Source organism: Pteropus vampyrus, unplaced genomic scaffold (assembly GCF_000151845.1).
Source record: "Pteropus vampyrus isolate Shadow unplaced genomic scaffold, Pvam_2.0 Scaffold223, whole genome shotgun sequence".
Taxonomy (NCBI): Eukaryota; Metazoa; Chordata; class Mammalia; order Chiroptera; family Pteropodidae; genus Pteropus; species Pteropus vampyrus.
Window position 1 is genome coordinate 2,012,075 of NW_011889004.1, and position 12,279 is coordinate 2,024,353.

At 36.7% G+C, this 12,279-nt stretch overlaps 1 protein-coding gene and 2 pseudogenes across 1 annotated transcript in view; 2 read left to right on the forward strand and 1 right to left on the reverse strand.

The window, feature by feature from the left end:
- TTC28 (tetratricopeptide repeat domain 28) overlaps positions 1 to 12,279 on the forward strand; it is a 641,766-nt gene that overhangs the window by 98,096 nt on the left and 531,391 nt on the right. The window lies entirely within an intron of this gene.
- LOC111747464 lies at positions 6,547 to 6,665 on the forward strand (annotated as a pseudogene).
- On the reverse strand, positions 11,099 to 11,217 carry LOC111747478 (annotated as a pseudogene).

Here is a 12,279-nt window from a genome sequence, read left to right on the forward strand (position 1 = left end):
GGGCAGTAAGACTGTGGCTTTCTGTCTGAGTTTTAGCTGCCCTGCACTATGTAGACTGGGAGTGTCCTCAGACAAAAAGCCAAATACATACAATTCTTGCCAACTTCAGTTTTCTTCTTTTAAGGATTGACTCCTTTTCATTTTCTGTCTGATTTTAGTTGTTAAGTTCCTTGAAATAGTTTTAAAAAAATTTTTATATTTTTATTTTTTTCAATTATAGTCGACATACAATATTATATTAATTTGAGATGTATAACACATTAATAAGACATTTACACAACGTATGAACTGATCACCCCAATAAATTTAGTTACCTATTTTATACCATACATAGTTATTGCAATATAACTGACTGTATTCCTCATGCTGTACTCTACATCCCTATGACTATTTAGTAACTACCAATTTATATCTCTAAACCCGCTCCCCACTTCACTCATCTCTCCACCCCCAATCTAACAACCATCAAAATGTTCTCTGTACCTGTGAGCATGTTTCTGTTGTTTGTTTGTTTATCTTGTTGTCTAGATTCCACATATGACATTTATCTTTCTCTGACTTACTTCACTCAGCACAATACCCTCTAGGCCCACCCATATTGTTGCAGATGGCAAGATTTCATTCTTTTCAATGGCTGAGTAATATTCCATTGTATATGTATACTACCTCTTCTTTATCCATTCATCCATTGATAGATACCCAGGATGCCTCTATATCTAGGCTACTGTAAATAATAAGGCAGTTAACATATGGATTTATATGTCGCTTCAAAGTAGTGTTTTGGGTTTTTTCAGATAAATACCTGGAAGTGGGAAAACTGGGTCCTCCTTTGTCACTTTTGTATTAAAGTCTGTTTTGTCTGGTATAAGTATTGTTACCCCAGCTTTTTTGTTTGTTTATTTCCATTTTCAGGAATCATCTTTTTTCATTTTTTTACTTTCAGTCAGTGTGTGTCTTTCGATCTGAAGTGAGTCTTTTGTAGGCAGCATATGTAAGGGTCTTGATTTCTTATTCATTCAGCCACCCTATCTTCTGATTGGAGCATTTAAGCCATTTACATTTAAAGTAATTGTTGCTAGATATGTAGTTATTGCCATTTTATTATATGTTTTAAAATTAATTAAGTTTGTTAGTTTTGGTGACATTGGTTAAAGAAATCCAGTAATTTTTGAGTGTACAATTTAACAATAAAGCATATATATATATTGCATTGTGGGTTTCCCTTCTATAGTTACATTTCTTTCTGTCACCACATGTTTGACCCCTTTTACCCCATCAACCTCCCTCCTCCCTGCTCCTCTCCTACCTTCTGGTAACTACTACTCTGTTGTCCATGTCCATGAGTCTGTTTGTTTGTCCTGTTTGTTTGTTGCTGTTAGGTTTATATCCCACATATAAGAGATGTCATGTGGTGTTCCACTTTCCCTGTCTCGCTTATTTCGCTTAGCATGATTATCTCGAGCTCCATCCATGTTGTCGCTAATGGCAGTATTTCATCTATTCTTATGGCTGAGTAATATTCCATGGTATATATGTACCACAGCTTCTTTATCGAGTCATCTATTGTAGGACATTTTAGTTGCTTCTATATATTGGCCAGTGTGAAAAATGCTGCTATGAACATCTATGTGCAAATATCTTTTTGGATATGAGTTTTCAAGTCTTTGGGATAAATAGTAGAGGGATTGCTGGATCATATGGTAGAGCAATTCTTAATTTTTTGAGGAACCTCCATACTCTTTTCCATAGAGCTGTACCAATTTTCAGTCCCACTGTTAGTGTATGAGGGTTCCTTTTTCTCTGCATCCTCTCCAACATTTTTTATTACTTGTTCTCTTGATAACAGCTATTCTAATAGGTATGAGATGATATCTCGTTGGGTTTTGATTTTCATTTCCCTACTAGCTAGCATCTTTTCATGTGTTTGTTGGCCATTTGTAGACCTTCTTGGGAGAAATGTCTGTTCAGATGCTCTACCCATGTTTTGATTGGATCATTTGTTTTGTTGTTATGTAGTTGTATGAGTTCTTTGTATATTTTGGATATTAGACCCTTACTGGCGCATGGTTTGCAAATATATTTTCCCATTTGGATGGTTGTCTCTTTACCTTGTTGATGTAGCAGAAGCTTTTTAGTTTGATGTAGTCCCATTCATTTATTTTAGCTTTTACTTCCCTTGCCTTTGAAGTCAAGTTCATAAAATCCTCTTTAAGTCTAAGGTTCATGAGTTTAGTTCCTATGTTTTCTATTTAATTATATGTATATATTATACTTTTATTATGATTTGTTTATATTATAATTTGTTTATTATGACTTTTTATATTTGGGGACATGAAAATTGCTTCCAATTTTTCAACTTAAAATATTACATGAATCTTTGACAATGATTATTTCTTAGTATAAATTCCCAGAATTATAATTACATGGTTAAAGTGTGTTTTTGGCCAACAAGAGGTAATTGCAATTGCCCTCCGAAAAGTTTATAATAATTTATGTTTTCATCAGCAGCATGTGAAAGTGTTTATTTCATCATGCCTTGGCCAACTCTGGAAGTTGAAATAAAAGAAAAAAATCTTCATATTTTTGTGAGGTAAACCATAGTTTGTCAATTTGCATTTCTTTTTTTTTTTTTAGAGAGGGTAACATTTTGCATGTATTTACTGGTTATTATTAATTTTTTTGAGTAAATTACTTATTCACTCCTAGAAAATGACTTTTAAAAATTTCAAAGATTCTATGAAAAATTTTTTTTTAATAAGGGCGAATTTTGATAATATTGTGAATTATTCAGAATCTGCTTTTTCACCATCTTCTCTGCTAGGTCTCCCTATTAAGTACCAGTTTGTAGATTTTAAGAAGGCAGAGCAAAAGTGGGAAAATATGAGATAATCAATGTAAAGCTCTTGGTGTACTGTGGTTGGCATTTATTAAGCACTTTATAAAGATTATTAGTATTGCCATAGCTATTATTGTTATTACTCTTAAAACATACTGTTTTATATTGGATTTCTTTAGATCCCGACTTTTTAAGATTTTAGCTATTTGAGTTCTGGAATAAGGCATATTTAACTTTGGTTCACTGAAGCTACTCATAGATGTGACTTTGAACAAATTACTTAATCTCTCTGAGACTCAGCTTCCTCCTCTCTACAGTGGAAATAATGATATTCATCTCTTAGGTTTCTTGTGTGCGTTAAACGTGAAAATATAATGTTTAGGTTGGTGTCATCACATAGCAAGTGATCAATCAGTGCTTGTATTTGAAAAGATATTTTTGATTAACAGTTTAAACCTCACAAATTATGTTTTCTTACTAAAAGTATCTTTCTGAAAATCATGCTTCCATCAAAGAAATAACTTCAGTAGGAGATTCAGTGTGGCAGGTGGTAGGGTAAAGGTTTTTGAGTAAGGGGTATCTTTTGGTGGGGAGGAGGAAGCCTAAGGGAAGTAATTATATTTTTGAAAAAGTAGAAGAGAATTTACTAATACAGAGAGAAATTTAGTGTGAAAGTTCAGCTCATAGCTCTCACCTTTATAGCTGTCACTATTAGGGTACATTTTGAATGGTGGAAACATGCTCAACAATTGATAGGAGAGGATAAAAAAAGCTATTAAATGATGGCATCATTAACTTTATTTTTCTAAAGCAGATTCTTTAGGGAAGTGATTTACTAATGAATCTAGAAAGACTGATTTATCTTTATCTAGGTTTTTATATAATAGGTTATGATTAGTCTCCATAGTTCCCTGCCACACAGTATTACAGGCTTAAAAGTTTTTATTAATAGTGATTTCCAAAAGGCACAGGGAGACTGCCATATAAATAATGTTTGGCTAGTTAATTCTCCTCTTCCTGAGACTCAACAGACTTCAGGCTTTGGTAAATTATAAGGAACTGAAACAAATGAAAAATGGAGGGACAAGATTATTGTTATCTCATTCCTTGTTAAGTAAACATTAATATGGTCTTCTGTGCAATTTGTGTTTTTGCGGCTTTCAATTAAAGGCAACTTCCCCAATTCTTTGTGATATTGTTTGGCTTAAAAACTTAGTTTTATTTTATCTTGTTCTTTAGATTTCCAATTTGCTGTCTTTATCAGCCAGCCTTTTTAATTCTGTTCTCTTCTGATGAGAAAATACTAAAAAACTAAAAATCATTGTTCTTTTTCCCTCACTTTACCTAATTTGTTACTTAACCTAGGATAAACTGTTTAAATGCTTCTTAAATTTTTCTATAACAGTGTCCATAAAGACAGAGTTCATTACTGCTTCTTGGGAAGTTTGACCAGAGCTGGCTGCTGTGACTGGGTGAATTCTTTTTTAAACTTAGTGATTTATGTGAATTTTGCATTTTACTTACATAACATATTGGCATTTATTTTAATAACAAATGATTCACGTTTCTTTCCACTGAGCAAAATTGATACTGCATAAAGATGCACCATGTTTTTTTCTGTGGTTTGAGTTTCTTCTTCATCACTGCCTCTTTGCCAAGAGGTTTCCATATCAGTTTGGGAGATACTACCTTATAGAGTGTTGTTTCTGCCTCTAATTTATGTAAAACATAAATTTGCCTCTAATTTATGTAAAACATAAATTAGACCCTTCATCTAATTTATGTTTTACATAAATTAGATGAAGGGTCTGCTAGAAAATTTTAGAGGATCCTTTACAAAGGCTTTATCCAGCACTTGCCTTGGATCATGTTCAGGCTATTTACCATTTTTCTTGTCTCTTTTAGGTCATTTCAACAGTAGGTTTGGCATTGAACCATAGCTCTACTATTTCTCTTTGCTAGCTATGTGACCATGAATAAATCACCTAATCTTTCAGAGAGTCTGTGTCCTTGTTTATAAAATGGGAGTAATGATGCAGTTGACTCATTGGGCTATTTCAAAGCTAGATGAGACAACATATGTAAAATGCCAAGCACATAAAAGGCTCTCAGATACTGACTTCCCCTCCTTGCCCTCACCTCCCTTTCTTCCTTTTGAGAGCCTGAGAGAACAAAACTGAGCAAGTTCTGCCTCGAGGTTCCCAAAGGGTGGAAACCTGTGTCTGCCTAGGTGGAATATTGGTGATATCAGTGCTATATGGAAGAATATTCTCTGGGGTCAGGCCAGCCCTCTCTCTATGGTGACAGCTGATTCAGGCTGTTCAGGATTTCTTTTTAAATGGGCTCACACCCTTATTACTGAAAAATTTCTATTAGTAGCAGTAAACACCCAGATAACCTGGCCTTCAGTAACATGCAGTCGAAAGGAAGCGAGCACACCAAGATTCAACTGTGAAGTCTCCTGAGAAACAGAGCGGGAAGGCCCCAGTGTTTCTGAATTGTCTCCTCTTTGGATTTAGAATTGCCAAGCTTTGTTAGGGTTATAGTGAGAAAGGGTTAAAGATCTGTGTAAATCTGTCATGAGAATAAAACTGAATTATTTATTTGAAAATGAATATTCTAAGTACCTAATACCAGGGATTTTGGGGCTCCTTTTAGTGGTACTTACCAGCTTCACATTGTACCTGCTTTGTTTTTGACATCTTTTAGGCACTGGTGATACAGCAGTGAAAAAACATACTTGGAGTCTGTTAAAGAATTTTTATATTTATACCCTAGTTGAGAAATCAGACAAATAAAATAATATAGATTACAGAATAGTAGGAGAGACTTAATTTACATAGGGTAGTTAGGAAAGACATTTCTTAGATGACTTTTAACATGAGATCTGGAAGCTAAGAAGTATCTGTTTTTGTGAAGAGCCCAGAGCACAAATGTTTTGAACTAAGAGAAATTTTGTGTGTTCTCTGTACTGACAGAGGGGCTCCAGGTTTGCAGTATAGTGCTTGAGGGGCAGAGTGGTAGGAGATGAAATTGAGCAGGTAGGCAGAGTCCAGAACATATAGCACCTTTATTTGAAGAGCTGTAGGAAGCCATATGATGGGTTTAATTAGGAGAGTGGCATGACCTGACTTGCATTTTTAAGAGGTCACTCTGGAAGCTAGGAGAAGAGTAGATTTTAAGGGGGCCCAAAGTGGAAATGGATAGATATGAGGCTATATTCATGTCTAAGTGAAATGTGGTGATACCCTGGACTTTGGTAGTAGCATTGAAGATGGAAAGAAGTGTAGGTATAGGAGATAAGTTTTGGAGATAGCATTGTCAGGACTTGCTAATGAAATGAGGTGTAAAGAAAAGAAAGAAGGCAAAGATGATTTCAAAGTTTCTGTCCTTAATAACTGCTGGGGAGCAACAGACTATTGAAAGAGAGGAATGGAATCAAGAGTTCTGTTAAGGACATGTTAAGTTTGAGATACTTCTAACAGACTTAAGGGGAGATATCAAATAGACATTCAGAATTTGGAGCTCAGAGAAGTCGTCAAGTTTGGATATAAAAATTAGGAATTCTCAGCATGTAAATGGTATTGAAAGCTATAGGATAGGGCGAGATCACTATGGATCATGTGTAGTTTAAGCAAGATAAGAGGGCTTGGTACTGAACCCTGTAGAACTACTGCATTTAGAGGCTGAGCTTAAGAACCAGCAAAGGAGTGTATGGTCATGCCACCCTGAACAAGCCCGATCCCATCTGATCTTGGAAGCTAAGCAGGGTTGGGCCTGGTTAGTACTTGGATGGGAGACTACCTAGGAAGACCAGGTGCTGTAGGCATAAAAAAAAAAAATAAGGGATTGTAAGCTGACTAGGTCCTTACAATCTGTGAGGTCAACCAAGGGTTGCCTCACCTAAAAAAAAAAAAAAAAGAACCAGCAAAGGAGACTGAGAGGAAGTTGCTAGTACAATAGGTGCAAAAGCAGGAGAGTGTAGTGTAATTGAAGCTGAGAAAGACAACACTTTCAGTAAAGGGTGATAGTTATGTCAAAGGCAGGTGAGAGGTTGAGTAAGGTGACTTCAGAGAAGTGACTGTTGGATTGGCAATATCAAGGATTGTTGATGTTGGTAGGTGGTTTCAGTGGAATAGTGCTGCCAAACACTATATCCATGTGAGAGAATGAGTGTGGAGTAGGGGTGGGGATTGAGAAAGTTGAGGGTTAAGCAAATTGGGGGACAATGTTTTAGAGGAAGTATAGCTGTGAAGGGAAGCAGAAAAATGGGGTGATATTTAGTATTGTGCATGCCTAAGAATTGTACCTGACTTTATCCCAAAATTTGTGAAAGAGGCATAAAGGGCACATTTTTTTAAAGCTAAATTTTAAGTTAAAAATCAACTATACACAGGACTTGAATTTCAGTTTTAGCCTTGTTTGTCAAAACATGACACATAATACCTTCTGCTGCAATCTTTTCTGTTCAGATTATTCATATTTTATTAACCAAGGAGATATGATACTGATTTGTTATTATAAGCCTAGCAGAATATTCACTTCCTCTATGTTCTTATAGATTTTTCTCTCTGCTCTGTCAGCCATTAAAAGAAGCATTTCAAATTTTCCATGGTAATTGTGGATTTGTCTACTTTGTCTGTTTAGTTTTGTCAGTTTTTGCAATACATATATTTAATTTTAATTAGTTTTAAGTATACATTGGTTAGACATCTATATAGTTAATAAAATGATCCCTCCCAGTTGCTCTCTTCCTCCCATGACCCTCCACCTAGCCAATATGTTAATGCTAATTGCATTCCCTATGCCGTGCTCCCCATCACTGTGACCATCCATCAGCTACTAATTTGTATTTCTTTAACCCTTCACCCCATTCTCCCAGCCTCCCAGACCTCGCTCCCCTCTATCTGTCACCAAATTGTCCACTATATTTGTGAGTCTGTTTTTGATTAGTTTGTTCTTTTTACTCCTTAAATTCCGCATGTAAGTGAAATCATATAGTGTTTCTCTTTCTCCGTCTGACTTAAATACCTTCTAGATTTATCAAAGCAATATATTTTTCCATCTCTTTCCTTTTCATATGTAGGGATCTTGTTTTCTTATCCTTTCAGCCATTCTATCTTTTGGTTGGAGCACTTAATTTTTTTCCATCTAAGGTACTTATTGATAGGAATGTAGTTGTTACCATTCTTTATTCCTGTTTCTGAAACATGTTTTTTCTTCTTAAAGAAGTCCCTCTAACATTTCTTGTGATTCTGCCTTGGTGGTGATAAATTCCTTTAGTTTATTTTTGTCTGGGAAGCTCTTTATCTGTCCTTCAACTCTAAATGGTAGCTTTGCTGGATAGATTATTCTTGGTTGTATATCCTGGCTCTCCATCCTGTCGAATATTTTGTGCCAAGCCCTTCTGTCCTGCATAGTTTCTTTTGAGAAATCAGCTGCCAGTCGTATGGGTGTTCCCTTATATGTAATTATTTGTTTTTCTCTTGCTGCTTTTAATATTTTCTTTGTGTTTAACCTTTGACATTTTAATTATGATGTGTCTTGGTGTGAGCCTCTTTGGATTCCTGATTTTTGGAATTCTCTGAGCTTCTCGGGGTTTTATGTCCATTTCCTTCATCAAGTTAGGGAAGTTTTCCATCATTATTTCTTCCGATAGTTGTTCAGCATCTTGATTTTCTTCAGTTATGCTGATCTGACTAATATTTGGAGCCTTAATAATGTCCCATATCCTCCTTAAATTATTTTTATAGTCTTGGCTTCTTTTTTTCTTGCCATTCTGATTGTACTGATTGGCTTTCCTGTCCTCTAGATAGGGCATGTGATCTTTTTCTTTATTCACTTTATGCCTTTGTTTATTCCATTCACTACTCATCTCAGATAATGTGTTCTCCATTTCTGACTGATTCCCTTTTATAAATTCCATTTCCATTTTTATGTTTTTTATCTCTTTGTTGAAGTTCTCACTGAATTTATCTACATGTCCCAAAAGTTCATCGAGCATCTTTATAACCAGTGTTTTGAACTCTGCATCTGTTAGATTACTTGACTCCATTATATTTGGATCTCTGTTCTGTTCTCTCATATGGTTTCTGCTTCTTTGTCTTCCCATTTTGGCTGTCTTTCCATGCCTGTTTCTATGTACTAAGCAAAGCTCCTAAGTCTCCCAGTCTTATCAGTATGGATTTGTGAAGTGGGTGTCAAGTGGCACAGTCCTGAGAGGGGTTCAGTTGCAGGCCAAATTTAGCCCAAGCCTCTACCCTTCCAGGGCCACCTGTTAAGATTCAACAAACAATCCACAGATACTGTGCTTATAGTTGCCTCAAAAGGCTATACCAGCTGCCTCTTCCAGTGTGAGTCTCAGCAAGGAGCAACTGAATCGCTGAGGATACACCTGGATGTGGCTTGAGTGGGGCTCGAATTGGGGTAGGCAGGGTTTCAGAGAATCTTCTGGGTGGAGCAACCTTTGTTATTCAGTTTGATGATGTCACAGCTATGGCAGTGCTGTGTCCAGTGCACTAGTAGGGTGGAGGGCTCAACAGGGAACAATGGATACCGCCAGTACTTCTGAACAAAGTGAGTCTCGCTTTGGCCATCACTCTGACAATGTCTCCCTGTAAGTTTGTGGTGCCCCCTGCACACAGCCGAATCAGCACTGGTGCTTAGAGAAAGCAAGTCCGTCACCGTGAAAATCCGCTCATGGAAGTGGCCCCTTTAAGAAGCGTCTGCCTCTGCCACAGCATCTGTCTCACTCAGCCACTCAGACCCGGCAGCCCCATGTCTTTGCTCCATCCTATCTTCTGCCATTGTAGGGTGCTTTCTTGGATTTCTCTGTAGTTGTATGGCTTGTTCATCTAGATCCCAGGCGATTTTTTTTTTGCTGCTGCTCCTCGTTTCTGTCACAACTTTGATTTGGTTGCCAGAGGGAAGAACACAGCCTCTATCATCTTCGCCATTTTTTCCCCCTCTGCATTATATATTTTGATAGGTTATTGGGTTGTATTTGTCAGCTTTTGCTGCATAACATACAACTTTGTACATCTCTGTGGCATATAACAATAAACATTTATATTTAGCTCGTGGGTCTGGGGTTGACTGTGTAGTTCTGATTCAGGCTGCAGGTTGAATTTAGTTTTACTTTATGCGTTGTTGTTTTGCAGCCCCTGTTGATAGGATAAGGCTATCAGAGACATTCTCTTCTTGTGGTAAATCAATGAGCACAAGACTCAATCCAAACAGTGCAGACACTCTTAGGCATCTGCTCATGTCATGCTCACTGATAACCCATTGACTGATGCAAGTAACATGGCCAAGTCCAACAGTAAAGAGAGTGGGGAGAATAACTTCAGTGAGATGTAGAGGGAAATATGTATTTGCTGAACCAACATTTTCAGTTTATCATATGAGTGTATATAGATCTGGAATTATGATATATTACTGGATTAACTTTTAAATTACTATGAAATGTCTCTATCTTTAGTAATGCTATTTTTGTTAAAATCTGATACTCATATAACTATACTATATAACTACATAACTATATAACTATACCAGCCTTCTTTTGATTTGTGTTTACATGTTACATCTTTTTCTAGCCTTGTATCTTTTGATCATTATATCTTTTAATTTAAAATATGTCACTTGTAAGTCACATATTGGGTTTTGTTTCATATTTTTCAATAACAGTTTATTGATATATAATTCATTTCCTTTTCAAGTATGCAATTCAGTAGTTTTAGCATATTCACGTAGTTATGCATGTATTATGACTAATATTTTTTCTTTCCAGAAAGAAATCCTGTACCGAGTACTAGTCATTTCCCATTTTCCCTGCCTCCCTCAAATTCCCAGCTCTGGCAGCTACTAATCTACTCTCTGTCTCAATGGATTTGCCTATTCTGGATATTTCATATAAATAGAATCATACAATATCTGGTCTTTTGTGCCTGGCTTCTTTGACTTAGGATTTTTTAGGCTCATCTATATTATAGCATGTATTAGTACTTCATTCTTTTTTTTTAGTATGTTTTTCTTGCTCTGCTTCAATCCATTATTCTCTTTTGTCTTGCTTTCTAGTTCATCAGTAATCTGCTATCGAACTCACCTATTGGATCCTAATTTCAGTAGTTGTTTTTTCAGTTCTATTACTTCAGTTTGTTTGTGTATTTATTTATTTATTTATTTTAGGCGAGGCAACCCTTGGTTGACCTCACAGATTGCAAGGACCTTGTCAGTTTACAATCCCTTATTTTTTATTTTTTATGCCTACAGCACCTGATCTTCCTAGGTGGTCTCCCATCCAAGTACTAACCAAGCCTGACCCTGCTTAGCTTCCGGGATCAGATGGGATCGGGCTTGTTCAGGGTGGCATGGCCGTAGACTAGTTTTATATTTTAATATATTTTAATTCTCTGCTGAAATTCTCAGTCTCTTTCTCAGTACTTTCCATTTCTCCATTTTCTAATTGTATTAATCATGGTATCTTAAAAGTTCTAATTTGCCAACTCTCTGAATACCTGTGATTCTCTTGTTTTTTTTTGTTCTCTTCGTTGTCTGTCCTGTCTTTCTTGGCATATCTGGTAAATTTTGATAGAAAGGTAGACATGGTATATAAAAATTGGTGACTCTACAGATAATGTTTTCTTCTGGAAAGGTTCCCTCTTTTCTCTGCTAGACAGGTAGAATGGGGATTGATCATTTTAATCCAATCAGAGATTGAGCTGAGGCTAGCCTTCTAGAACTGTCAACTGAGCCCCAAGTGCTCCAGGGAGGAGTTGGCCCACTGGGTCACCCACACATCCTACTGCTTCTGAGGCCCGGCCACTCGTCCCCAGGGATAGGGGTTGGAGGCCATCCCTGCTACACTGCCCTTTGCACGCGTGATAAAGTGTCCTCCAAACCTCTGAAAAACAAACAAGCAAAACTGAGCCCTGTGTTCACCAGGGCTTTTTGTCCTGAAGTGTTCTGAGTGCTAATTCTTGTCTTCTCAGCATTCTGAGACTACTCAGAACGTTTCTCTGCTTTTTATAGGCTTTCTGCTTAGACTCTTAGTCCTTCATTTTTGGCAGATGTCTTACGTAGAAAGCTGGCTGTGTGTCAGGGTTAGTTCTCTACCTTTTTCTTCTCTCTGGGATCTTGGCCCTTCAAGTTTCTAATTTTGTTTTACTAGCCCCAGGAGACAAGCAAAAGCTTTGCTTGTTTCTGTGTTTTCCAGACACAACCTTTTGTCTAGAAGAAAGCTTGGATGGATTCTCAGCCTCTTGACCTTTGCCCAGAATTAGCAATACCCCCAGGGAAAGAGGGGCAGCAGAATGTTTGCTCACCTCTGTATTTTCTCCTTTCTGTGGTAGTAGCTTCTCTAATCATAGTTGCTTTATTAGCTCTGATGCCTTTAAACAGACAGTTTTAAAAAATAATGTTATCTGAATATTTTGGAATATTTT